Below are 26655 nucleotides of genomic sequence, written 5' to 3' on the forward strand. Positions count from 1 at the left end.
CCAAAAGGATTTATTACAAAAATGTAACTCAAATAAGGGACTACTATGGAATCATCAAAAACCCAAATTACCTACATTCCAAAAAGTGGATACAAAGTAGACATTCCACACAATACTCATTATGATGTGACAAATAACAAATGATATTATTCATATATTATTATTTATATATATCCTGTATATGTAAATATATATGTATGTATAAAATCAGTATGCTATGGGTGAGCAACGGATTACTTGAAGATGAGGCACCTGCTGTGTTGTGTTCGGTATCATGCTGGGTCCCTCCTGTGGCTTCAAGTGTAAACAAGACACTCTTGCAGGTAAAGTGCAATAAGTCGAATGCTCTCATTCATACTCAATGTGTGTTTTAGAGCCACGATTGAATATAAATGACAAATTGATACTCAGTTGTTAATCAAATTCAATGCAATGGTATTTCCTTTTAAGCAGAAATGCTGAAGATTGTTTTTTCTCCCTGCTGTGTTCGCTCATTGTTATTCCTGTCTACCCATCATTCTGCCCGCAGCCTCTGTTGTCTCGGCAATATTTTCATTTCTGGTAATGTCATGATTTATGACACAGATGAACTGCTAATTTGAAAAGAATATTCTTGTTTGCGTCTCTGCCGCCCGCAAATGACATACTTGTGCTATTTGTTTCAAATTGTGTAGAAATTCACCGCTCACCTCAGATACCACTCAAGCACCACAGTCGGCACGGTGGAAAGCAAATGAGAAAACTGAGAGCAAGTGGGCCGTGATATTTCTCCGTCTAAGTGGCACAGCGGTAATGATGGCCAAAAATACAAACAGAATATCTGCAGTTTTTCTTTGCCAGAAATGCACTTATCAATATTGATGTCTTCGCTTAATCTAGTAACTTTGCCTGTGAACTCAGCATGAAGTTAGCAAAGGTGAGTGCCCAGCAGGCTCATCTTCCACCCTTGCCTCTCTGTTAAATTACTCCACATTGTCCTTTAGTATTTCTGCCCATGCTTTTCCTCCCTCTGCGTGCTCTCCATCCACCTACTGCGTTGACGAGCTTGTGCTCGAGCAACTCAGCCCACTCTTGGAGTCTCGTGCAACTCATAGAATATATACACTCAATCACATACAACCTGCAGAGGAGCATCTCTTCTATAATATGGAGGAAGTCAAGCACTCTGGGAGGTGACCCCTGTGTGTCACTCAAGCCACAAGCACTAGCCAGTAGTGCTAATTGAGATCTTACTAGAATTCACTCTCATGGTATTCATACTAGATATAAAGTACAGAAGTTTGGTAGCAGTTGTATTAAGCTGGCATATTTTTTTTTTTTCTTGACAAACACATTGTTTTTGCCAAACATTTTATGGTAGTGATTAAGACAATTTATGCAGAGCACAGCACGACAAGGGTCTCAGAAAAGATTCTCCATTACTAGTGAGTAAGCAGTTACTGAGAAGTTCTATTGCAAGATTTTTTTCGAGCATAATGTGTAGATTTTGCGAGTGGTACTGTAGTGTAATAAACATTTAATCAAGAAAGATTTTATTTAAATGCATGCTCACAAAGCATATTATGTATTCAAAATGAAAATTAAGTGTTGGGCATGTGGAGAAAGAAATATAGAAAAATAAATGAAAAATTAGATATTCAATTATTTATTGCTTGCCTTAAGTAGAATCTCACATTGCATTATGGCCAACAGTCAAATCTGGGTTAGTTATTGCACACGGTGTTGCAAATTAATTATAATGATAAATAGTGCTCAAGGTTAACGCTGGATGGGTTAGCTTGCATGCTTCTTCTTGGCAGCGAGTTGCAGAGGCCAGAGAAATACAACAGCTAGTGTTTGGTGCCGGCCATTATAATATTTTGAATTCTTCAGCAGTTTTGACATCAGACATGCAGCTATGATACAAGCCCCCTGCGTCATTCTACTATTGGGGCTTTCACATAGAGACCATCGTAGGACTACCTCTTCAGTAAAAGCTCTATGTACTGATATTGATGCATCTATCCATATACACACACAAGGATATATAGCAAGAGGTGTCCATAAACATCACTGACAATTTCTTGATCAAATATAAGAAGAGTTGAGCATGCTATATGTAATTTTTGCAACCAGAGAGACACCGATGTGGAACACTCATTATAATATACTTATTGTAGCATATCATGAATATACGGGGACAGTGCCGGTTCTGGCAGGGCCATCACAACATTGGACGATGGCTCACGAGTGCAACAGCCCAAAATGGTGCCCCTAGTGGTAGTATAATTAATTATTTAAATAATTTGGTCATTAATTACCTCTAGTTGTAGCAGAAATTGTGCCCAGAGTGCGGAAAACCCAAGTTGTTGCTTAATTCCACAGGTGTCAAACTCAAGGCCTGGGGGCCAGATACGGTCCACCACATCATTTTATGTGGCCCGCGAAGACAAATTGTGCATCAAACTCATGTGTCATTACTAGAATTGCAAATTGTCTTCACTTTTAATATCTTTTTTTTTTTATTTGACCAGTTTTTATTCTGATTTGAAAAGGAGTTATTTGTCAGTTTGTTTTGTAGCTTTTACTGTATATAATATGAGGTGCTCATACATTTATTTGGGTTGACAGTCATAATAGCCCTCCGAAAGAAGCTATGACTACAATGCGGCCCGTGAAAAAAATGAGTTTGACACCCCTGCTTTATTCAGACACACACGTTTAGTTCCAACCAGCATTGTGCAGTGTATTACAGCGTTATTATGTTACAATAGGAAGTACCTTGTGCTATCCGGTTTCGAACGGCGTGTTAGTCAAATATGATAACCACTCCACTATGGAAACCTCTGCTATCAGTGCCTTTACAAAGGTTAGGGTGCTACTGGGCACTCACGCCCAATGACTGTTAGGCCATTCCTCGTTAGTATCGTGGATAGTATCTCCGCCTGTCACGCGGAAGACCAGGATTCGATTCCCTGGCGGGGAGTTTATTTCTTTGTGTGAAACAGCGTTCAGGTAGGTTGTCTTCCAAGTGTGTTAACCTGGGTTTGCAGTAGAGTTATACTAGCTGCATTGGTTATTGTGTATCAAAAGATTCCTCTTTGGCAAAACACAGATGTTGATGTGTTTTGGTTCAGAACAACTGAAGCACTGCAAACAAAGCATATGCTCAAATACTTGAGCGACAGGTATTTTTTTTCACAGTCTGCAAGCTGTGACAGCTGTGATCTGTTGCTTGTAATGAGGAGGATCTAGAGGTTTACTCCGTGTGACAAGGCAGGCTTCGGGTGAGAGAACATTTGAAAGATCATGATGATCATACACATGTTAAGGAGGAGGAGGAGGAGGAGAGAAAACCTTCCAAGGGCAAGGTTTGAAACTTGGATGAAGTGTCACAAAGCTGTCTGACTATTTTTGTTGTTTTTGTCAAAACACAAAATATAGAGAGCGTCCCAACATTAGTTTTAAAATTGAGGTTATAAGTTTGTTTTGTTTCAATGCAATATATAATAATAATAGCACATACTAATAATGCAGTCTAAGCATTAAGTCCTAACCAAAATAGGCATATACTGTAGCTATCACACCCAAATGAGCATATGAGAAGATGGAGAAGGATGCAATTCACACCGAATGACGTTTTGTCAGCCATTCACATCCTTGACGTCATGCCCAAATGTACGGAATAGCATTTACTGTTTCTTGAAAAAGTAACATTGGTGTTTAATTGGCAAAACGCTGACCAATTATAATCTTTTGAAAAGGGTAACATTGGCTGATATAATCGGTTGGCCAATTAATTGGTCAGGCTACCATCCTGTTTCTTTTCTTTGAAAGAACAAAAAAGGTGGCCTCTGTCTGTAAAAGGGCATTTCATTTCAAGTGGACATAGGTGCTCATGAAACGTGGGGCCAATCAAAGTGAAATTTTTGAGGAAATAAATATAGTCGATTGTCATTTTTCTTGTATTTTATTATTGATAATTATTAAATCCAAGCTGTATATTGTTCCTGTATTTTCCATGAAACATTAGTGTGCCGTGACGGAAAATCAATAGTGCTATGAAAGACTATCAAATTTGACTTATATTGCTCAGAAGATGAATGACCTACTGCAACCAATATATCTCAGTTGCAATACTTATAATTTACATGTGACCAATACATACAGAACAATTAAATGCTTCACTTAATGGAAATGGGTAACCACTTCTTTGTGTAGGGGGGCATGATTTTTTTTTTAATGTTGAAATATGTGGAGGCTGATAAACACTGCATTCTACTTTTAGTTTTATAACAGCTTCGTAGATTATAGTATCTCAGCACTACATGAGCAAACAAATCCAATCGTGTAAGTGACAACAAAGTTATAATGATTATACTAATTTAGAGCTTACTGAAGAATTATTGTACTATTTCGGGAAAAAAACACATCCAGTATATAACTGTGGCTCAATCTCGGACTTTTAGTAGCCGCCATACGATGTATTTGGCTTTTCAGTATCCTGCGAGCTGATATTGTTTTATTGATTTCTGGAAGTATCTGCTGTTGCTTCATCTGCTATACCTTGTTAATTTTTTTTCAATCTTCAATACTACTTTTTATTTATTTGTTTTGAATGTAATTACATTATATTCAATAAGTCAATAGATACTTTTGTGCATATGAATGTTGAATTAAAGAAAGTGCCCTGTGGTGCCCTGCCCCCTGACTTTGCTCAACATCGAGTATGTACAGTAACGTTATTTGATTTGTTTATTTCGGCAAGTACATAAACAACACACTTATTACAGATTCATTTCACATTTGTTTGACGTTACTTGTCGAAAAGGGAAGCGGGAGGAAGCAATTCTGCTTATCGAATCCTGCCCCGATTACAACCAAGGTTTTACTGCCACACACACAATCTAAATGACTATAGTGCAACCATCATATAGCATGAAGAGAAAAGTGAGAAACAAAAGAAAAACTTAGATTTGACCAGTGTAACATGGTTTGAACAAAGGAAAACAGAAATTTGACCAGAATAACATATTATTTGAATACAGCAAACTAGAAGTTTGAATAACAATTTGTTTGAATACAACAATGAGAGTTGATTTACTTTAACATGTTTTAACAGTTGATTTGACAGTAACAATTTAGTATGCTTGCTAGTATGAATACAGCATAAAACTGGAAGTTTGCATAACAATTGATATCAATTTATTTTGGATACAGCAATGCCATGTTCCATCCATCCATTTTCTGTACCGCTTGTCCCCACGGGGGTCACGGGTGTGCTGGAGCCTATCCCAGCAGCCATCGGGCAGTAGGCGGGGGACACCCTGAACCGGTTGCCAGCCAATCGCAGGGCAGCAATGCTAAGTTGATTTAGTTAATATGTAATTATGATATGTTTTAACTTGAACAAATAAATACTGTATTACCATTTGGGTTTGAGGACTAACTACTGTACTTTCAGAAGGGTTAAGTTAGAAGAGAGCAAATAAAAAAATAATTATAAATGTAATTTAGATGTGTCACACATCCAGATAAAAATCGTGTCTTGTTGTTCACTATTTTTTTTCACGTTAAGCCAACTCATCAACTCCAGCAACAAGTTATTTAATATTTTTCTTACGATTACACTCTCATTACAGCTTTTTTTCTTTTTGCGACTGCACTCCCACTGCTGTTGTTAAACGGATTTAGTTTTAAATCCATGTCATAAATACAAATTCACAGGAAGCATTTGTTGAAAAGCTAAAGCCAGCCAATGTAGTCAGAAGCTAAAGAAGCTGAGCCAATTAATCTAAGTAACTGTTTTGTGTGTTGTAATGCATCACAATGAAATGTGTTGTAGATTGCATACATAAAAAGAACAAAAATGGACATTGATTGGATGTGCCATATATTTAAATAGTATGTTTATGTTAGCAGAGGTTTTCACCTTGCTTCTTGCCTTGACATTTATGAGGGATTCTCTCAATTGTAGATTTTGATGATAATAAGGCTCACTTCCCAATGTTTTATCAAAGAAAGCATTTGGCCATATCTAAGGTCTTGTAGAATGTTGTTGATGTTGTTTAGCGTGATGATAACGTATCTTTCTCTTGCACTGGTACCACCGTGGATTTCATATCACTAGAGCGAGTCAAAGGCATTCCAGACGCCGATTCATTTGCATATCAACAGCAGACTTGTATCTGCTTCACTTGTCTTGAAGTCACAAGGAGATTTGGACTTTACCTGGCCAATTATCCTCCTGTGAATGAATTGTCCCAATAGTATACTTCAGGAGCTCATTGGGATGGCTCTTACTCCTAAATGTCAAATGTCCTATTTTTGTGACTACAGATCTATAAAACCATGTATTTTTTAATCTTAAAAGAAAATAAAGCCAAGTAAAGCCGCCATCATTCTCTTAATACTTGAAGTGTACACATATTGACATACACATACATACACACGTATAAATATATAAATCAGCAAAGAATGATTGATTCTCGGATGAGCCAGATTTAATAAGATCACAAATACCGTGCGCTAAATTGAATGTTCACTTACTCTTAACATATTGCATACCCGGCTGGCAGCGGGTGTAAAAAGGACACCATAATTAAACAATAGATATGAGAGACAAGAGTTAATAATACAAATGTTTCCTCGCTGCAGCAAATTACATCAGCACAATGTTCTGTTTTTTTCTTCCTTTCATGGTGAGGTAAAGTATCAAAGAATGCTTCACGCATGCAACAAGTTCTCCAGGGAAGGCCGGCCGAGTCTTTTGTATTTGCAAATCCACTTTATTAGGGTATTGAAGGCGAGGAGGATTTCAGCCTGGCTTGTCACCTCTGTGGTGATGGTTTTGCATACAAAATATACCGCAGCTCTTTCCCATATTTAAAAGAGCCTTTTGGTCAGCATGGAACATTTGGAAGAGCACAAAATTATACTTTGAAGTCAAGGAATTAGAAGTACAAAAAGACGCAAACTGATCGCTCCGCTAATTTTGGGGAAGCCGGCAAACACATAAAAGCCGTTATTTGTTTGATGAAGTGTGTGGCAATTGAATGTGCTCATTCTGCTTTGACCCAGATGCATGAAAATGCAGAGCTGAGAGAATTGAGGTGTTAAAACTCATTTTTGTTATGGCTTCTCTTAGCGCCCTGTTATGACTGGAACCATACAAATGTATAATTACTTCATCATACTATTACATATGCACAAAAATGGGAAAGGACAATTTTTTCAACTATTGCTCAATTGATTTTCTCTCAATGTTAAAAGTGAAGATTTGGAACACAGGAAACATGAATTAGACCTCTTGATTTGCTTTTGTGGGCCTATGGGCATATGTCGTGGGCCAGATTTGGCCCCCAAGCCTTATGTGTGACACCAGTACCTTAGAACAACTTGTTTGGGGTGGGGATACACCCATTCTCATAAACAGGACATAACGTTATTTCACCAGGAACTTTCTTGATAGGATGAGCATCATTTACTCGGTCTAAACTTTTGAATGAGTGAGACTTTAACAAATGCCTTGCCTTAATCTTATTTCTCAAAAGCATGAGCATGGGCTTAATTCCAGAGCCACTGATTCAGCCAGGATTCATTTTCTAATCTTGGCAGTAACGTTATTGCAACGATTCTATCAGTCTTTCATCAAAGTTGTGTCCAGTATCTCATTTGTGTCTTTGCCCTCTATTTGACCCTCTCTCAAAGACAAAGAAGTATACTGTACTGTTCTTTGTTAAATTGTACAGCTTTTAAAGAATATGCCGGAGGATGTGAGATTGCATTAAAAAATGTTAACGCATTTAAGAAAATACGATGAGCAATCACTTTCAGACATTGGTCTTCAGTGGGTATTAAATGACCCAATCCACCTCCAAAAACGCCATCACGTCACAAAATAATGTTACAATAACGCTATGTGACTATGATTATTTTCACACTGTAGAGCGTGTTACTAAACTGTCAACTTTGCAGATTCGCAGATGTATAGTGTCCATTCCAAGCACTCTCCCACACATACGGAAGAAACAAATGTGTGGCATTAAAGAAGGACTTTTCACATATTTGAGGGCTTTGCTACCGCAAACAAAAAAAATACAGTTACCTTTATCTCAACATTATAGTCGTTCACAATAAAGTTTTATCAATATAAAATCTCAAAATGAAAGAATAACATCGATGACTATTTGTATGCAAATGTGGACAATGTGTACCACAATGTGTCATTTTCTGCTGTAGATATAATTTAATGTCTTTGTGTTACGAATGTGAATTAAATAAAGGACAGCTAATGGGGATCCGGAATAATAAACAACAATGCGGTTCACTGGAAAGGAGAAGGTGTGTTGTGTCTTCAAGCTTGATAAGAAAGGAGGATCCAAAGACGCGGATGACTGAGGCCTTGACAACCATCGATCCTGGTTTGCTTGTTAGCGTTTGGCAAGAAATGCAATTCCATTTCAATGGGTGGCCCGCATATTGAACATTTCTGAGTACTGCAATTTCATTCAACATAAATTCCTTGGATCTATGTGTTCAAATTTTTACAAACTTAAAGACCAATCCCTTTTAAGAAATTTAAGTTAACGTTTTCAAATCTTCAGCAGGCATCGAGATATAATGCGTATGAACTGCGTTGTGAAGTGTTCCTGAGCCCACATGGCAAAAATCCTGTTTATAATTCAGTGCGGACTGAAGGATTGAAGGTCATCCAGTGTTGGTTGGCTTTGCCACTTACATTCAACAAATTCTCCAGATTCTCTGAATCCTTTTTTATGATTTTATGGGCAGTATATGATGAAATCTTACAATTGTGCATTGAGGATTGTTGGTATATTTTCTCACATATTTTTTCACAAAGTGGTGAACCTCACTGCACCATTGCATAAAAAAACTAAGCCTTTTGGGATGAAAATCCTGACACTAACGTTTTTCCAATTAAAATGTTCACCTGTGAAATGAAAGGTGTATTTTGAGCATTCCTTCACTCCACCAAATCTTTTGTTTTTCCTGTGCCAGACGTTTTGGAATGTGATTATTAGAAAAAAAGGAAGACAGAGAAAACGATCATGAGTTTGAACATTAAACATGTTTTCTTTGTAGCGTATTCAATTGAATATAGGTTGAAAATGTAAATAGTTTTCTGTTTTTATTTACTTTTAACACAATATTCCAACTTCACTGTAATTGGTGTTTGTACTATGGCTAATGAATCCTGAAATAAAGGTTGTCCTTTTGTTGGAATCTATCCTAAAAATATTCCCACACTTTCTTCAAATTATATATTCTATGTATTTTCTAGTGATTTGTAATTCAAATAAAGCCTATTCCAAGGCATTTACTAATCAAGACAAAATAATTAATCAATGCGGCTATAAAGAAACCATAAAAGCTGTGGTTGGAGCACACAGACTTGTAAGTTAGAAAATATGAAACATTACACACATTTAAAAAAAAAAAAAAAAAACTCGATTACCAAAAACAATCAATACGGACATTTTGACACAGAATTGTAACATTAATACTGTTGTTTGATTAGACAGACTTTATGAAGGACTTATGAATCCAAACTCTATTGAGAGGGATGAAAAATGCTAATGTGCTCACTCGAAGCATGAAAAGTGCTAACGTGCTCACTCAGCCATTTAACTGAAACAAAAGATAACTGTTGTTTTGCCAAGGCATTAATAAACTCCTTAAAAAGCTCGCAATATTTTCAGGGCGTAAAAACGAATCAATTCTGCAGTAACAGTAGTGCTCTGAGTGGTAAAGGATCAATGTCCTGCAATATCAGATACTTTATCAACAACACCGTGAGTCAGCAGCAATTAACAAGTATTCTTAATTAGGTTGAACACTAAATTCTAGAATAAGTGGGTGCTTACAAATTTACTTTAAAAAATACAATTTCAAAGGGGTCTAAATTGTTTCAATTTTAATTTTTTTAAAAATAATTCTATTTCATTTAAAAAGAAAACATTGCGTGGCTGTTGCCGCTCATTTTTTCAGCATTTATTCCTGGAGACTAGCATGTTGGACAATGAGACTTGCCTCAGCCAGTACATCATGCATTTGTAGTTGTGCTGAGTAGCGGTCTCCGCACATCAGACCATCAGTCACACTGCGTCCCGTCTGTTTGACAAAAGAATATCCCTCTGACAACAGAGCCAGACTGTCATAGTATGCTCTGGTGTGCATCCATTAATGAGTGCCCACTCATCACACATTACATCAGCAGAGATTTAGACAGCATCAAGGTCAAATTCAGAGACGGGAACCAGAGCACACTACTAACCCTTGGAAAATATTGATGGTATAGCTTGAAGAAGTCCATTAATCTCTAAGCCTGATCAAAGTCATGCTTTGTGTTTCCCAGCAGGAGCATCTCAAAGACAGAAAATACAACATCTGGGGTGTTGCATCCATTGTCAGTGTCAATGTATTGTTTCCATGTCTCTTGTTAAATAAAGTACCACAATCTGTTCTCTGGACAAACTTTCATGAGGTGATTATTCAAAAACGAATGTGGCTTGGACTATCCAGTCACCTTGCACATTGATTCAATTGGCTTGACTCCCTTCAATGAAATGAACCAGGCTTTCAGCATATGTTATTATTACAGCTGTATGCCGTGTTCAACATGTTCAAACTCATAAAAGATCCCTGACAGAAGCAGTCATCATGATACCAGACAGCTTCCCCAAACACAATGTGATGAAAGCCTGGACAACAAATGAAAGACAATTGCCGGCCTGGGTTTGCTCTATTTTATTGTGTGTTGTAAATATTGCAAAGAAGTAAGGTTGCAAGTCTGGACAAATGAATTCAGGAGGTGGTGAGAGGAATACAAAGAAAAGACTAGGATCATAATCAGTGGCGAGGCTCGACTTTTATGCTTGGAGGGGGTCATGGAGGTGCCAAGGCTATCTAAGGGTGTCCACAAAACAATTTTTGTATGGATATTATATGAATATATTGTATGTATTTCCGTATTTTTCAGACTATAAGTCACAGTTTTTTTTATAGTTTGGCCGGGGGTGCGACTTATACTCAGGAGAGACTTATGTGTGAAATTATTAACACATTATATCGCCATTATATCGTGAGTAAATTGTAGGTGGTAGTGTTGTGTTGAGGCTATGGAACGCAGTTCAGAGGGCATAATTGTTACAAATATCTATAACAATGAATGAACAAACTATCCATTATAATCTCATATCTTTCTCAACCATGTCGCAATTTGTTTCTTTGCATCTAATGTAGCCTCTGAATGCTGCACCGTGTTTGTATAACAGTTTTTAGTATCCGTAGGGTTATCCATCTCTTCTTGCCCTTATGTATTTTTGGAAACCAGTGGGCGTCTGTGGTTCATAACGGTATATGCAACTGGTCATGGAAAGAGCATCCTAAGGCATGTACTGACTTTTAAGTTAAAAATCTAATTTCAACACAGATGCTCAGTCCAACAGTATCACCTTTTTCGTCAACTGTCCAACATCTTTCCCCACACCTCAATCTGTTTTTCTACATGTGTTATATTGTCGTCGTTGCTTGCAAAATGCACTCTAGAAGTGTGAGCAGTGGGGGCGGAGAAATTCAACAAAACTGTGGGCCAAATGGTGGAAGACCGATCCACAGAATATGACATGAACACCATGAAATCAGAATAATTTTGTAGGAGCTGTCGGTCTTCTGCTTTTCATGGTGTCCTATTGAGGTTTTTTTTTTTTTTGGACAGCTTGCCTTGTTCAACACTGCAATTTTATAGCATCATTACTCTATGATTTATTGTTTCTTCCGTGGTTCTTCTCCATCCAAAAGTATTTTATTTGTGTATATTTAGGAGCAAAGTGCTCCTGACAAACCACTCACAAAATTATCCACCTGTTCCTTGTTATCTACTCTCATGCATCTTTTGCGTTATGTTAAGTCTAAGTTTGCAGAAAACCCTCTCAATTTTACAGAACTGGAATTAATTGTTAACCTTGTGCACTGAAGCATATATCCCTTTCAACCCCCAGATGCCTCAACAGGAACACAATTAATTAAACACTGAAGTTTAGCAGAAATCGGTCACTCCGGTGGTTACCTCTAATTAATTAGATTGACAGCATGTAATTTCTACTGGAATTAAAGTATACTTTTCTAATCCCACGATACAGTGGAATAATTAACTTCTTGTCCTGTTATGTTTTACTCTCTGTGATAAATTACATGCATGCTTCACACCCACACACCTCTTTCAGTCTGGCTTTTCTGGAATGAATCGCAATGAATCACCTGAGTGCAACATTTACAGCTGATAGGCTCTCAGCTCAACAGTGTCAGCAATGTCACCTTACTTTAAAACCATACACATGTTTTTGCATTGAGCCAGCTTTTAAATTGTACAATCATTTCAAATGTTTGACATTTTAACGCTTTACCCATTATCTAAAACTGACCTGGTTAATTGAGACAGTGGTCATGGTTTTTCAGTACAATATATGTATATTTGTTTCTTTTACAAGGACTTAGTTTTCAATATATAATTTATGAGAGTTAATTTAAAAACGTGTGAAAATGAGCCATAAAAACGTCTTGCATAAAAGACATAAATGTGAAGAAGCACACGGAAAAAACTTACTCAAATACATCAAGTGGTTGCATGGAAAAAAAAAATCATCTGGATCCAAGATATTGTTTTCTTACTTGATGAATTTGACGTTGAATTTACTCCATTTTATTTTGTCAATTTGTAGCACTACAGTTTATGCCTGTTTACGGAAGCTCGGCTAGATCAGCTTTCTAATGAAAACCTGTCCCAGTCAAAGGAGCACAGACTATTAAATAGAGCATTATATGATGACTGGACCGATATGTATGCACCAAAAAATGTTTGACAACCCCATGTCCCTGATGTGATACGACATCAGCTCAGTGAGTCAACAATCCTCTCCCATTCCTAGCTGTCTTGGAAGAACGCCATTAAAACAGGCAGTTGTGCCTCTATGACAAATGAGCATCTGCATCATCATTTGTGGATTTCACTCACAACATATGAACTGACATTTTCTGGCCCACTTCAGTCAAGGAAATGCAATTTCTCTCATTAGTAGCCAAGGTGGGGTAACACCCTCCTAGTGTGCTATGAGAAATCAGCAGGGTTGCCAGATAAATATCAAATTGTGTTTCTTTCTTTTGAAACAAATATCTTTGTTCCTCTCACGTGTATGTGTGTGTATATACATATATATATATATATATATACACACACACATATATACACATACAGGACTGTCTCAGAAAATATATATAAAATAAAATAAATATTCTAATATTTTGAGATAGGATATTTGAGTTTTGTTAAGCTGTACGCCATAATCAGCAATATTAAAATAATAAAAGGCTTGCAATATTTCAGTTGATTTGTAATGAATCCAGAATGTATGACTTTTTTTTTTTTTTTTTTTTAATTGTATTACAGAAAATAAAGAGCTTTATCACAAAGAAAATTAGAATATATATATATATATATATATACACTAATATAAACTAAACTATATATATATATATATATATAGTTTAGTTTATATTAGTTTGACTAATTTGCTTTGTGTTCTATTAAACAGGTCCAGAAATCACACTAAATTCAGTCAATTTATGAGTGAATTTCAGACAGGATCATCATTATTTCATTGTTCATAAATGTTTGTTTAATGTTGTCCTGTGAGGGTGTCTCTATGTAAAACCACTGGTTAAGTTAAGGGTGGGAAACATGGGTCCCAATATTTTCATCACAACATCCCACTTTTTTAATCATGTAAAGTGTGTCATTTATTGCCTATTCTTTTGTAATTTATGTGTATCTTTTTGTTGATCTTTTTACACATTCAGATACAGCAATCAATCAAATCAAATACCACCACAAAACAACGACACACTGGTCATATAATTCATGGTTGCAAAACTCACAACAATACATGGAGTGTAGTCTTAGCAGATATAGTATGCCATTTATGCCCACTATTTGCATATCCAGTGTTCAGAAATGTGTGTCACACATCAATAATTAAATAAGGAAGGCTTCAGTAAAAATAGCGAATGACGACATAGACACACAGAGTCACAGGCGAGATGACTGAACGAGCTGCTGATTGGTTGGTCAGAAGATATCAGGCCACATAGCAGCCAAGACCGACTTATTCATTTCTCTCGCCCAAACCATGACCTCGTTTAATGAAAAAGTATTATTATTACAGTAAGATTTGATTCAACCTTAATGGTTTGAAAGGGGGGGGGACTAAAAGTGGGTAACAAGGTTTAATGGAAGATTTTAGGTCGGGCATGCTGTTGAGAAGTCTAGTAATGAGGATGGGGCAAAATCAGGCTTTTGTGAATCCCTGCTGTACCACGTTGTAAATAATTTGTTGTTATTAAAGGTAGAGTCATACTAAAATTCCTTGTCATAAATATTTTAATGTTCTCTCTAATATGTCATTTCTAATTCATAAGAGAAGTCAAATTCTTCTCACTGAGCTCTCTCATCAGCCAGGGGGCATGACAACAGTAAGTGAATGTGCCATGTCATTAGGTGAATGAAGCCACTGGTTTCTATTTTTAGATTCGTGTGTGTGGCTTTGTGGATGACCTACCCACTGTAATTTAAATTTAGCACTTTATGATATAGTGTTTATATGTTTTATATGCATATAAATGAAGTATAATCATGTTTGTACGGTATATACCACATAGTAGACAAGACATAAAAACCTCTGCAACTGGAACATTGTATTTTTAATCTAAACAATAAATAAAATTAAAACACGTCATGTTATATAGCTTGGCAGCTTGTTCTGTTGCTTGTTCAGTGCATTGACATGTGCACCAAATGAGAAAACCGACCTGCTTATTTATTGCTGTTGTTTTGAGTTATTCATTACCGAATGCATTAAAGGGGCTATAATTTTTTATTGTGATTCAGCTCGGGTCAAAATTGTCAGCCAAGATGTCTAACGTGTCTTGAATGCAAGCCAATCAAACACTTAAAACGGTGCAACAAAAAATGCTGGGCTATGTGTTGCAGCCCTCATTCTGAAAAGTGAAATCAAACCACCTCAAGCTTTGTTTTTCCAGAGAGATCTACGATACATGGTTGTTCCTTAACTTTGAGTCTTGGCTCAACATAGAGCACACACACTGAACAAAGTGATTGAGTCTAATTTCCCTGCCAGCAGCCTGGCAAATTTTGTTGTGCTACCAGCACAAGTCCTTCAAAGATCACCTTGATCAGTGCTTTATACTTCACTAACTGCACAACATTTGAGATGTTTTGCTGCCGGTGCACATCTGATTCACATTAAATATTAAGAATAATGTGGAATTAAACCCCTGGCAATGTTGAGTGTGTCTATATGCCAGAATCTTATGGTTCAAATCTGAAATAATAATTAAATAATAATGAACTACTTCCTCCAAGATATATTAATGCTTATAACTGACATTTATTAATGAAAAAGTATTGATGATCATAAAGACCAAAGAGTGATTGTAAAATAATTAAATAAAACAACAGCGAAACAGACAGGTAATCGAACCCAATATTTCATTTCCAGTAGGCCCCTTTAGACTTTGTAAACAATCCGACATCATTTGTGAGGCGTGACTTAGCTGGAGGCAAAAAGATCGAGCGTGGTCGCTTGAAAAGGTCGGTTAGCATATTTTAAGATTAGTGTTTACCTAAGAATGGACACGGAAAAGGTCATTTGAGTCACTGTGTGAGTAAATGGTAAAAGTTAAAATACAACAACTTGAGTGATGACTTTTTGAGTGCTACCAAGGCACCTTACAAAATAAAATATGCACAACATTTTTGTTAGCGCAAACCTTCTGTAAATAGGGCTCTTGGTGTTCTGTATTTTATATAATCAATCCGGAAGACAGCATCATTTGAGAATGTTGTTGGCTGAAAATAAATAAGGATAATTAATGTGAGAACAGGGAAATCAGTGGATTCCACCAAGTCACACCAATTAGTCACAAATAGGTCAGAGTGCAGTGCATGCTTGAGAAGAAAGTCACATGGCTCAAGATCACAAGAGATTATGCGAACATTTTGCCAATGAGGTTGCATTTTCATAACCATCAGTTTGTTTTCCAGAAGGTTAAATTACTCTCGGATTGCAGGAGTGGCTCTTGTGCAGAAGTGTCAAACTCATTTTGTCATGGGCCGTATGTTTGACGTAGTTTCCTTCGAAGGTATTATGATTGTCTACGCCTTATATGTAGTGTAGGTTACACAACAGACTGATAAATAACTGATAACTAGATGAATAAATCAGAGATGAGTAAAAACTGTTCAGATATTTAAAAAAAAAAAAGCTATGCATCTCTATATTTTAAAAGTAAAGACAATTTGTAATTTTTCTATTGACACATGCGCCACATAAAATGGTGTGAATTTGAATTTGACACCTATGAGCCAAGGAAGACACCGTTGAAATTTGGGAAGGATCCAGGCATTTTAATTTAGAAAATATTAGACTGCCCTTGGCACCATCAGTCTACCGTAATTTTCGGACTATAAGTCGCGGTTTTTTTTCATAGTTTGGGTGGGGGGGGCGACTTATACTCAGGAGCGACTTACATACATATATATGGGTTTTTTTCACTTTTTTGGGCATTTTATGGCTGGTGCGACTTATACTCCGGTGCGACTTATAGTCCGAAAATTACGGTACTTTGAGCTGTTCCATCCGCATTACTGAAGGGCAACACAGGTGGAAGACTGAGAGCTCTATAATCGTAGCATAAAAACGGACGCATCTTGATTGTTGTGTCGGTGCAAGCCTCATTTTACCTGTTTAGGAATTTGGCAGACCACGTTGCGCCATGGTGGCTTAACGACGGTGTTTTTCTTTGCAACTTCAATTTAAAGGGAATGAGAGAAGCCTCTTTGATTGCTGGCGACTCGCGTCCACAGAGACACAAAATGCCTGTTTTTAATCGTGCCAAGCTGCATGTGTCTGCAAAAACACCAAAATCCAGTCCAGCACACCCCTGTGCAGATTTCGAGAGCGCCTCATGCTATACTTGCACTAGCCATGAAAATAGAGCTCTGAGTGTTATGCTGTGATCAAATATATGTGCAGCTGTGAGTCTTAGTCTCAGAATTTTGACGAGCTCATTTCACGGCCTATGGGCAGACTGAAGATGTCTTATAAATTGATAAGTTAGTGTTTCTGTCTAACAGTTATAATGTTAACCTCCAGTTCCGGATAGTTATTGACGTTCATGATTTACTCTGACGCAGAGCTTGTTGCCCAGCCAAATTTTGATCAGTCACATTCACTTTTTTGGAGGTGAAAGTATATTTATGGATGCAAAGCACACACTGAGTAAATAGCATTAGGAGAACAGCTATAGAGTAAGTGGCTCTGTTACCGTGAGCTGCTCTCTTGCCAAATGTATTCATCTAATTTCAGCCAGGCTTGTATCACATGCGCTGTAAAATAATTTGATCATATATCATACTATACTACAGAGGTCACTCAAAATTTTGAAGCTCAAAGCTTCTTCGAGGGTACTGAGTACTAAGGGCTTCTGGAAAAAACACTTCTGAAATGAAACATTTACCTTCTAATTGCTTTGTAAAGTATAGCCACCCTCATCCATTCATGCTTTCACCCTGTTAGGCAGGGGACACCCTGAACTGGTTGCAAAAAAGCCCAGAGCCGTAATCAGACCCCTCACCTCTAAACTGTGAGGCGGACAAGCTAACCACTGTGGCACCCGTTGGATTACTTTTCAAAGACATTTTATTAGACGAAAATGACTTTGCTCACCCTGGCAATGTTATGCTCCTACTGATCACTTTTCCACAAAACAGGCTTAAATTGCATTGTTTTAGCTGGTAAAATCGCTACTGTGGGTTAGGGTTAGGGTTTTGATGTCACTTTTCGAACAAGTGGTGTTCTTATGAGCTTGCACATTGCAGGATTTAGCTTGGCTTGCTTATTACAACCCCTCAACAGCAATACTCAACTACAGAAAAAGCAAAACAGTGCATTATATCATCATATCTTATTTGTTTCTACAGCCTGTTGTATAAATATTCCAACCTTGTTAGTTTAACACATCATGTGCAATTACATCAATAGACAATGAGGAAATCTATTTTTTTTTTCGGGCGCTCTCTTCAAAACAGGACAGGTCTCAATGGAGGATCTTAACCAAAACACTGAAAGCAACAGAAAGTTTAAACTATCAAGATTGATTAAAACAGAAAAAAGGGCAAATTTCAACCATCGCGTTTTATAGTGTATAGTGACAGCCTTTGTTATGGGAGCAATTAAAACACACACTTGCACAATATAGTAAATGACGTTTCTCATTTAATGCAATGTGTGGTCCTCTCTTTCACTTTACACACTGACACACATTGATTTATTTATGTGAAGGACTATCTTTGTTCCAAATACTATACAGGTTTATCTTAAACAAGAATTGATATCATCATTTATCTGTGAGGAAGTAGAACAAGTGAGAAGTCTTTCACGATGGATTTTTTTTTATGACTTCTTCTCGACCACTATGAGAGAAAAAAAACCCTCCCATGAGTACTGAAGTTGTTTATATTTGAATTGTGCGTGAGCGTGCCTGAGGTATGTATAATTACTCAGACATGCAGGATGACTCACCGAAAAGCCGGGAGAGGAAAAGAAGTGAAGTAAAGAAAGCGACAGAAGGGTGAGGAGATAAAGTCAACGGTATGAAAGCAAAAGGAATTTATGACCTGCAAATTTCTAAAACATCAGATTTTTATGGTATTATCCTTATGAGTTTTGAAACGTCCCACACAACCTCCACAATTGATTTTCTCCTTACATTCTAAATTGATTTAAAAATGCAGTCAACAAAAAATCGGTTCACTTTATATGACACATATAAACAAAGTATGATGTACAAGTAAATATATCCGTCCCTCCATCCCTCCATCCCTCCATTCCTCCATTCCTCCATTCCTCCATTCCTCCATTCCTCCATCCCTCCATCCATCCATCCATCCATCCATCCATCCATCCATCCATCCATCCATCCATCCATCCATCCTTCTGAGCCTTTTTCCTCACGAGAGCCGCTATCCCAGCTGACGTTAAGCAGTAGGCGGTGTACACCCTGAACTTGTTGCCACTCGCCTCACAGTTCAGAGGTGCAGGGTTCGATTCCACCTCCAGCCCTCCTTGTGTGAAGTTTGCATGTTCTCGCCGTGCCTGTGTGGGTTTTCTCCTGGGTACTCCCGATTGACCGCTCCAAATTGCATAATAGGCAACCATTTCAGGGTGTCTCCTGCCCGACGTCATTTTCGCCTAGGGCACAGGTGTCAAACTCAAGGCCTGGGGGCCAGATACGGCCTGCCACATCATTTTATGTGGCCCGCAAAGACTCATTACTAGAATTGCAAATTGTCTTCACTTTTAATCTTTTTTTTTTTTTTTTTTTTTTTTTTTTTAATTTGACCAGTTTTTACTCGTCTGATTTGAAAACGAGTTATTTGTCAGTTTGTTTTGCAGCTTTTACTGTATATAATATGAGGTGCTCATACATTTATTTGGGTTGACAGTCATAATAGCCCTCCGAAAGAAGCTATGACTACAATGCGGCCCGCGGAAAAATGAGTTTGACACCCCGAGGGCACCCAATGGGCTAACCCCATTCCAGTTTTAAGCAGGATTTAGCCGGCAACTGTCTTTGCCAAGCCATAAAGTCTAATACAGCAATGCAGTCAATGAACAGAAGTAACAGACTCTGAAATTTCCAGACTCTACTTTTATTTCTTGCCAGTTTACTTTGTATTATCACTGCAGCAGCAGCCAGAGCGAACCGCTTCTTCCTTGACAAACACATCATGCGTGGTCAAATGAAATAAATAATACAGCACAGTATATGTGGAGCATCAAAACATATTTTCTTGTCCCAGAGGTCACAGTCTTTCTATTGCAGTGAAGGAGGGTGAATGTGGTATATACTGTGCTTCTCCATTATTACACTGGTTCCATAATGTACGGTTGTTTGTTGTGTGGTTAAAGTTTTGGTTAAAAATACCTTTTTTATTTTATCACTGGTAGCATGTACCACGAGGGAAAGCATCAATATATTTCTATTAAGTTCACATTATCATATGTAAATTTTCGCGAGTTAGAGGAACATTTTCTGAACTGCTTTTCCACCTATCGCAGCAGTCGCCGGGCAGTAGGCCTGGGAGACCCTGAACTGGTTGCATGCCAATCACAGGACACACATAAAAAGATCAACCATTCACACTTACGGGCAATTTGTAGTGTTCATTCAGCAGACCATGCATATCTTTGGAATGTGGGAGGAAACCAGAGTACCCGGAGGAAAACCACGCAACCACGGGGAGAACATGCACATAGGAAGGCCGGGGCCGGAATCGAACCTACAACCCTGCGGATGTGCTCATCAATCGACCACCAAACCGCCATGAGTTGAAACCACAATCATTAAATTCCAATACACTGAGAAAAAAAACAACATTTTGCCTCCTGACTCATCTGCAGTGTCCCATTTGCCTTTTATCATTACCAAACACATGCACACTCATAAACATGCACACACATGATTTAGCCTTTCGCACATGAGACTCTATCTCTGTTGCATTATTGCTCTCTCTCCCTTTACCTCTACAGTATGTTTTTTTCCGCAATTCATCTCTGCCTGTTTGATTCCTGTGTCTGATTCAAGAACATTGTCAGTGTTTTAGTGAGTCTGGGCCGCCACAGTGTAGGACAATATCAAGAGGTGCAGACTCAGCAAAATTCTGATGTATTGCGACCCAAAGACTCAGACAGGTAGACAGAGACAAAATGAATTAGAATATTAAAGGTATAGCTCTAGTTTTACTCATATAAATACATAAATAAAAGAAATGCAGCAGCACGCACGCACGCACGCACATTAAAGGAGACGTTGGTCTGAGATGGCCAAGGCCAACAAAACAGCTTGGTTTGGTCTCAGCATTGCAAGGCCACGGAGCTATTTGAGCACTCTTGCCCAGCCATAAATCCAATTTTCTCAATCCATCGTTTCTTACTCTTTGGATCACCTTGGTTTTGCCTGTCTCTTAAATCATACCACTGTTGCACTCCATCCCCTCCCCCTCTCTTCCCACCCTCACTATTCTTGGCTTCTTTTCATCACCATAATTTCTGCATTTTAAAAGCTGTGGTGGTCTTGATCAATTATGAAAAATTAAACAATCTATTAAAATCAGAGGGAAGGAAACGGACTGAGAGATGCACATAAGTCACCATTGTTCCTGACATTGTTATATAGAAGGATGCAGATGGTGTCGTCCCCTCATTGCCAGCAAAGATGCGTGCATGAGCAAGCATCCTCATTTGTGTGATGGGACTCTCCATTAGGCTAACCTGTAAACAAACAGGTGCCCTCATATTTCTCCATTTCATTTCCCCAGAGAGAAGTCACTGATGGCCGATAACCACACACAATAATAGCAATCATCAGTGATACTGTGCTGGTTGAGGCAGACTTGTTATTATGGCTGATATAATTTCTTGATATTGTTGTGAGTTCTTTAGCATTCCGAGCTTTGAGAAATGACACTTTTTGTTACCATATTTTTATTTCTTTCTGCTTCTTCAGATTTGTACTATCCTACTATCCTGGCCAAAAAGTCCAGGCAATAGGAGCTATACTGCAGAAGTGAGTGCAATACAGATGAATGAAAGGAAGCCATACACTATAAAAATCAGTCCCCAAACTGTAACTAATTTAAATTATATATTTTTTCAAATGCAAGGAATTACAAAACATTTCGCCTGACTGTTCTTGTTTACCCGCTAATAGGCATCAGGACATTTTACAATAGTGCCACAACATATCCCTTTACTTATACGCCCCAGCAATTGCATTCCCCTTTTAGCAAGCAAAACAAAGTCCCAAAGAGAAATGCGCTACCACTAAAATAAATGCGCATTGAGAAGAAAGAGGAAACTAATTAAATTTACAGTATTTGTCCTCTAGATGGCCAGAGAGAATAACACATAGCAACCAAAACTTGAAGGCACTTGGCATCATTCCCACATGGTTTCTTTCAAGTGAGCCATCTTGTCCAACAACAAAACCTGCAGGTTTGGCCTCCATACAACACAAAAGTTATTATTGAAAGGGCTCGGAGCAAAGAGAAAATGAATTCTGAAGACTGATGCAGTAGCACAAAACAGATGTGATTTTTCTATTTGGTTGGAAAGCCCATTAACAGGTTTTCTGTTCTTTTGGAACAGTGATTCCTAATCGGTGGGGAATAACGTTTCTGGGAGGTTTGGAAATTTGAATTTCGAAGCATAATAAACAGGGGATCGGAATTAACCAGTTACTTAAACTACCGTATTTTCCGGACTATAAGGCGCACCGGACTATAAGGCGCACCTTCAATGAATGGCCCATTTTAAAACTTTGTCCTTATATAAGGCGCACCGGACTATAAGGCGCACCATGAATGCATCATGTCAGATTTTTAACCCAAATCAAATCATTCTCCATTTTATCTTTTTTATTTCAACTTCAGACGCAACAAATGACTTTATAATCACAAAATAATGATCCATAGTCTTTTTGATTCATGATTCATAGTTTTCAGCGGGCCACTTATGATTGATTTCATGACACAATGCTTCGGGCCAGTTTAAATTTAGGAATTTGGTCCATATATAAGGTGCACTGGACTACAAGGCGCAGTGTCGGCTTTTGAGAAAATGTTATGTTTTTAGGTGCGTCTTATAGTCCGGAAAATACGGTGATACCATATGATACGTCACACAACATGTGTAACGTCAGTGCAGGCTGTAAAAAATCTGCAAAGTTGCATATCTTTGCATTTTATAGCTGGTTGAGCCACCTTTGGCAGCAATATACTCTACCAAATGCAGTTACAGACCAGACCTGCACAACAGACTGAAGCAATTCTGGACTATTCTTCTTTCCAAAACTAGTTCAATAACGTTCTCGTGATGTCCGGTGTGAATTGCTCTCTTGAAGTCATGCCTCAGTATCTCGATGGAGTTGGCATCAGGCCTATTTCAAAAGGGATGTTTTATTCTGTTTACCACTTCTGCGTTTTGGGTCCTGTTGCATCATTCATCTTTAGCTTTCACAGGCAGACAGATGGTCTGAAAAATGTCTTGATGGAGTTCTTGTTTTTTTTCCCCCAAGTCATCAGTCATCATGTTCAGTCATTAAACACCAAATACAAATGAACAAGATAACAGCTCCAAAATCAAATTATTCTTGAGATTTTGGACTTTTTTTTCTCTCCATTGAGTCCTCTCTTTCCAATGTCTCAATAGAAAAGTAGTTCATTCTTTTGAGCTCTGTAGCTTATTTCTATGTAGCATTGCCTTTTAGGAGATTGGCTGGTAACTATGGAGTCATTTACAGTATCATTTTAGGCACACTGTGTATTATCTGGCCAATTATATAAAATAAATAAAATTGTATGAAGAATGTATGCAGTAATTTAGGGTTCACATGCGTCCCAGTGCAAGTTTAGTTAGTTTCCATGCTAAATGTTTTAATAAATTTAATAGTTAGGGGTTGCTACAATTTTTTACAAATTGTCGGAATCACTGGCTTAGAATGTGTAAGATGATGGTCAATGAAAAACTAAAAGTTGTGCTGAACTAGAGAGAAATGTTAGAGTGGCTCAAAAGTCACCAGATGAGAGTTCTTTCATTTAAGCACATACATGCAGATTTAAGACGGCAATGAAATCCAGGTATAGTGGTTTGTTCGAACCAGCAGGATGCAGAATATTGAGCACTTGCCTACTAAGGTGAGAGACAGCAGCTGCACACTTTTATAGGCTGTAAAGTCAGCATTCACAACAGCCCCCCCCCGCCAGGTAAGCCAGGACTCCTAATAATACTCATGTGCATCAGACTAAATTTAATTCACTGTGAAGTTTGTGTGACATTTAATAGTCCCTGAGAGTGTCTTTGTATTATCTTATTTAATTGCCTCCCTACCACCTGTTATGAATAATTTACCAGTCAGGAATAAATGTATCGTACTTTCCGGTCTATAAGTCGCATTATTTTTCATAGTTTGGCCGGGGGTGCGACTTATACTCAGGGACGACTTTTGTGTAAAATTATTAACAACTAATTATTAAGGTGTCAAAAGTATTCAAGTCCATTATAAGTACAAATATACGTAGATATCAGGGTTTAACAAGACTTGGTGAGGCAAGTGATGTACAAGGGTTGACTGGTCTTTCCTGCTTGCATCTTCAGGAGCAGAAGTAAAAATTATAAAAATCCTAAATTCCACCTAGACGCCGTACTTGTACTTAGTAACTTGGCACCTCTACGTTTTAGTGATCTTTCAGAAGTACTGTCAGAGCACTCCAGAAAGATGCAATGGCGAATAGGGGGAGGCAGAATCAGGTCTAGAGAAAACAGTCAAAAATAAATGTGGGAGCAAATGAAGAGGGTGACAGTGATAGCAACGCAATGTCTCGCAATCCCTCATCACAATGATTTCAAGTCCATGCCTGCTTTTGAATGTGTTTGTCGTTTGTGTCTGTCTGTATTGGCAGGATGATGGTGTCTATGTGTAGCTCTGTCTCACCATCTGTTCTTGGCGAGACTGCTGATATCTATTCTTATAACAGCCTATCTTGAGTATATAGACTTCCTCTACCTTTTGTCATCAAGCCAGCCAAACAGCAACTAGCCACTTACTGCCCACTTTGATTTTTTTTGTAACCTATTCTATAATGTGGGATGAAGCCAAGTGGCCCTCTTACATTTGATGCAACATTACATACAACCACTCTAGAATACACCTGAGACGAGGCACAAATAGCCTCATTCTGGGAGCCCTTCTTTGACAAGACCACTCTTGGACAAAACATCCATCAATCCATCCATCTTCTCTAGGACAGAGTGTTAAGGATGAGAGGGAGTCCATCACAGCTGCCTTTGGGCAAGTGGTGAGGTACACACTGGACTGGTCACCGGCCAATTGAAGGGCTGGACAAATGATCCGTCCTCACAGTTCTCACTAATTGAGTTGGAAACCAAAAAAATACACTAGTTGATTCTATAGAATTATTAATGGAATAGGAGAAACCCTTTCTGAATGTTCTGAACATTGCTCAACTAGTTGACGTCGCTCTTTATACCAAAAAGCACTTTTGTAAAAATCCCCAAGGGAAAAACAACTCATTTCCCTAAATTGCTGCACACTCTAATTATGCAATTACTTCAAGACGTTTGACAGATTCCTAATGACCAATGATTCTTGATTGCTTATTATATCTACTACTATGACCAGCTGTCCAAAACAAAGTGACCACCAGTAATGTTTTGTTCTTCCAGACCTTTGATCTATCAGCAGTTTTAATGAGGTGTAATAGTCATTCATTTTACCATAGATAATTGAATAATTTGAATGTGAAAACTCAGAGTCACTGGAGGTGTAGCTTTACACACAGCTACGACTGAGTACTTTAAGTGTGCTTAATTATGTAAATGTACTGTATCAAAAAAGTCTGTCACAAACAACTAGCGTCACAAACGCGCAATTACACGCCTAAACAATGTGTTTTCCCTTTTCCTCCTGCGGTTGCTTCATTTGGTGCGTGAGAATAGGTGTGACATGAGCATCTGACAGTTCCTGACCAAGAAGAACAAACGCTCTTCATCCAACCTGGCTGCATGTGATTTTTTTTACTCTTTCACAAATTCTAAGTGTCATCAAGGAGGACTATTTTGAAGATGAGGACTACATGAAGATGGAAGTGTTGATAGAACTACAGAGTTTCCGGGAGAAGAAGACCAGAACACACATCTGCCAAGAGAAACAAGGCTTATCCCCGCCAAAAATCAAGATGTGCCAGTTTTTGTGTGCAAGGGCCGTCAATTAACCGGGAGCTCTTCGTCTAAACTTTGAAAGAATCTTCCCATTTTCCAACATTCTGTAGTAGAAGTAAAGCGCAGCCCGCTTGTAGTTGTATTCTTTCTTTACCTTTGTCTCATCATCACCATGTGCAGCGTCTGGAGACGAGTGTTGCTTCAATAAGTTCACAAATTAAAACGCAGTGTGTGTCTCTTTCTCCTCTCTGCCTTTTCTTCAAAAGCACTTACTTTCAGGATCTGTAACAACGTTCCTCTCTCAAAATCTACACTCTGCCTCTCTTCTTCCCTCTGCCTCAGTCTCCAGTTATCTATTTCTGCTCCACCAGCACCCTATATTTGTCAGTAAGACTTTCATCCCACACTCTTAGTAGGCTACTTCCTTGATGCAACCTCATCCAGATTGCAAAGGCTTCTCATGCCAGGCACTCTATTTGTGTTTTTTTTTCTCGCGGCTACTTATCAATAATTGCAAAGCAAAAAGTACAACTAGAAATACTGCCGAATGGGGTCAAGTGAGAGGAGGCACAACAAAGACAGAAGACAATCATGCAGATTCTGTCTTTAGCGTCATGGTGTTGCTGTAGAGGCATTTCCATAGAATTCTCTTTACACTCAATGTAGTGATGCATGAGCCCACCTATGGAATGTGACGCAAATCATTATTCAGCTTTGGAGTTGATACACTCAGAGCAGATGTGTCTACCTTCCAAGTGGACGCAATATTAGTATTTCA

The 26655-nt window shown here is 38.1% G+C and overlaps 1 protein-coding gene across 2 annotated transcripts in view; it reads right to left on the minus strand.

Moving 5' to 3' along the window:
- The window catches only part of LOC119120210 (synaptotagmin-7-like), a 66457-nt gene that overhangs the window by 35460 nt on the left and 4342 nt on the right, over positions 1–26655 (minus strand). The gene's annotated exons all lie outside the window — the stretch shown is intronic.

This window comes from Syngnathus acus, chromosome 3, assembly GCF_901709675.1.
Source record: "Syngnathus acus chromosome 3, fSynAcu1.2, whole genome shotgun sequence".
Taxonomy (NCBI): domain Eukaryota; kingdom Metazoa; phylum Chordata; class Actinopteri; order Syngnathiformes; family Syngnathidae; genus Syngnathus; species Syngnathus acus.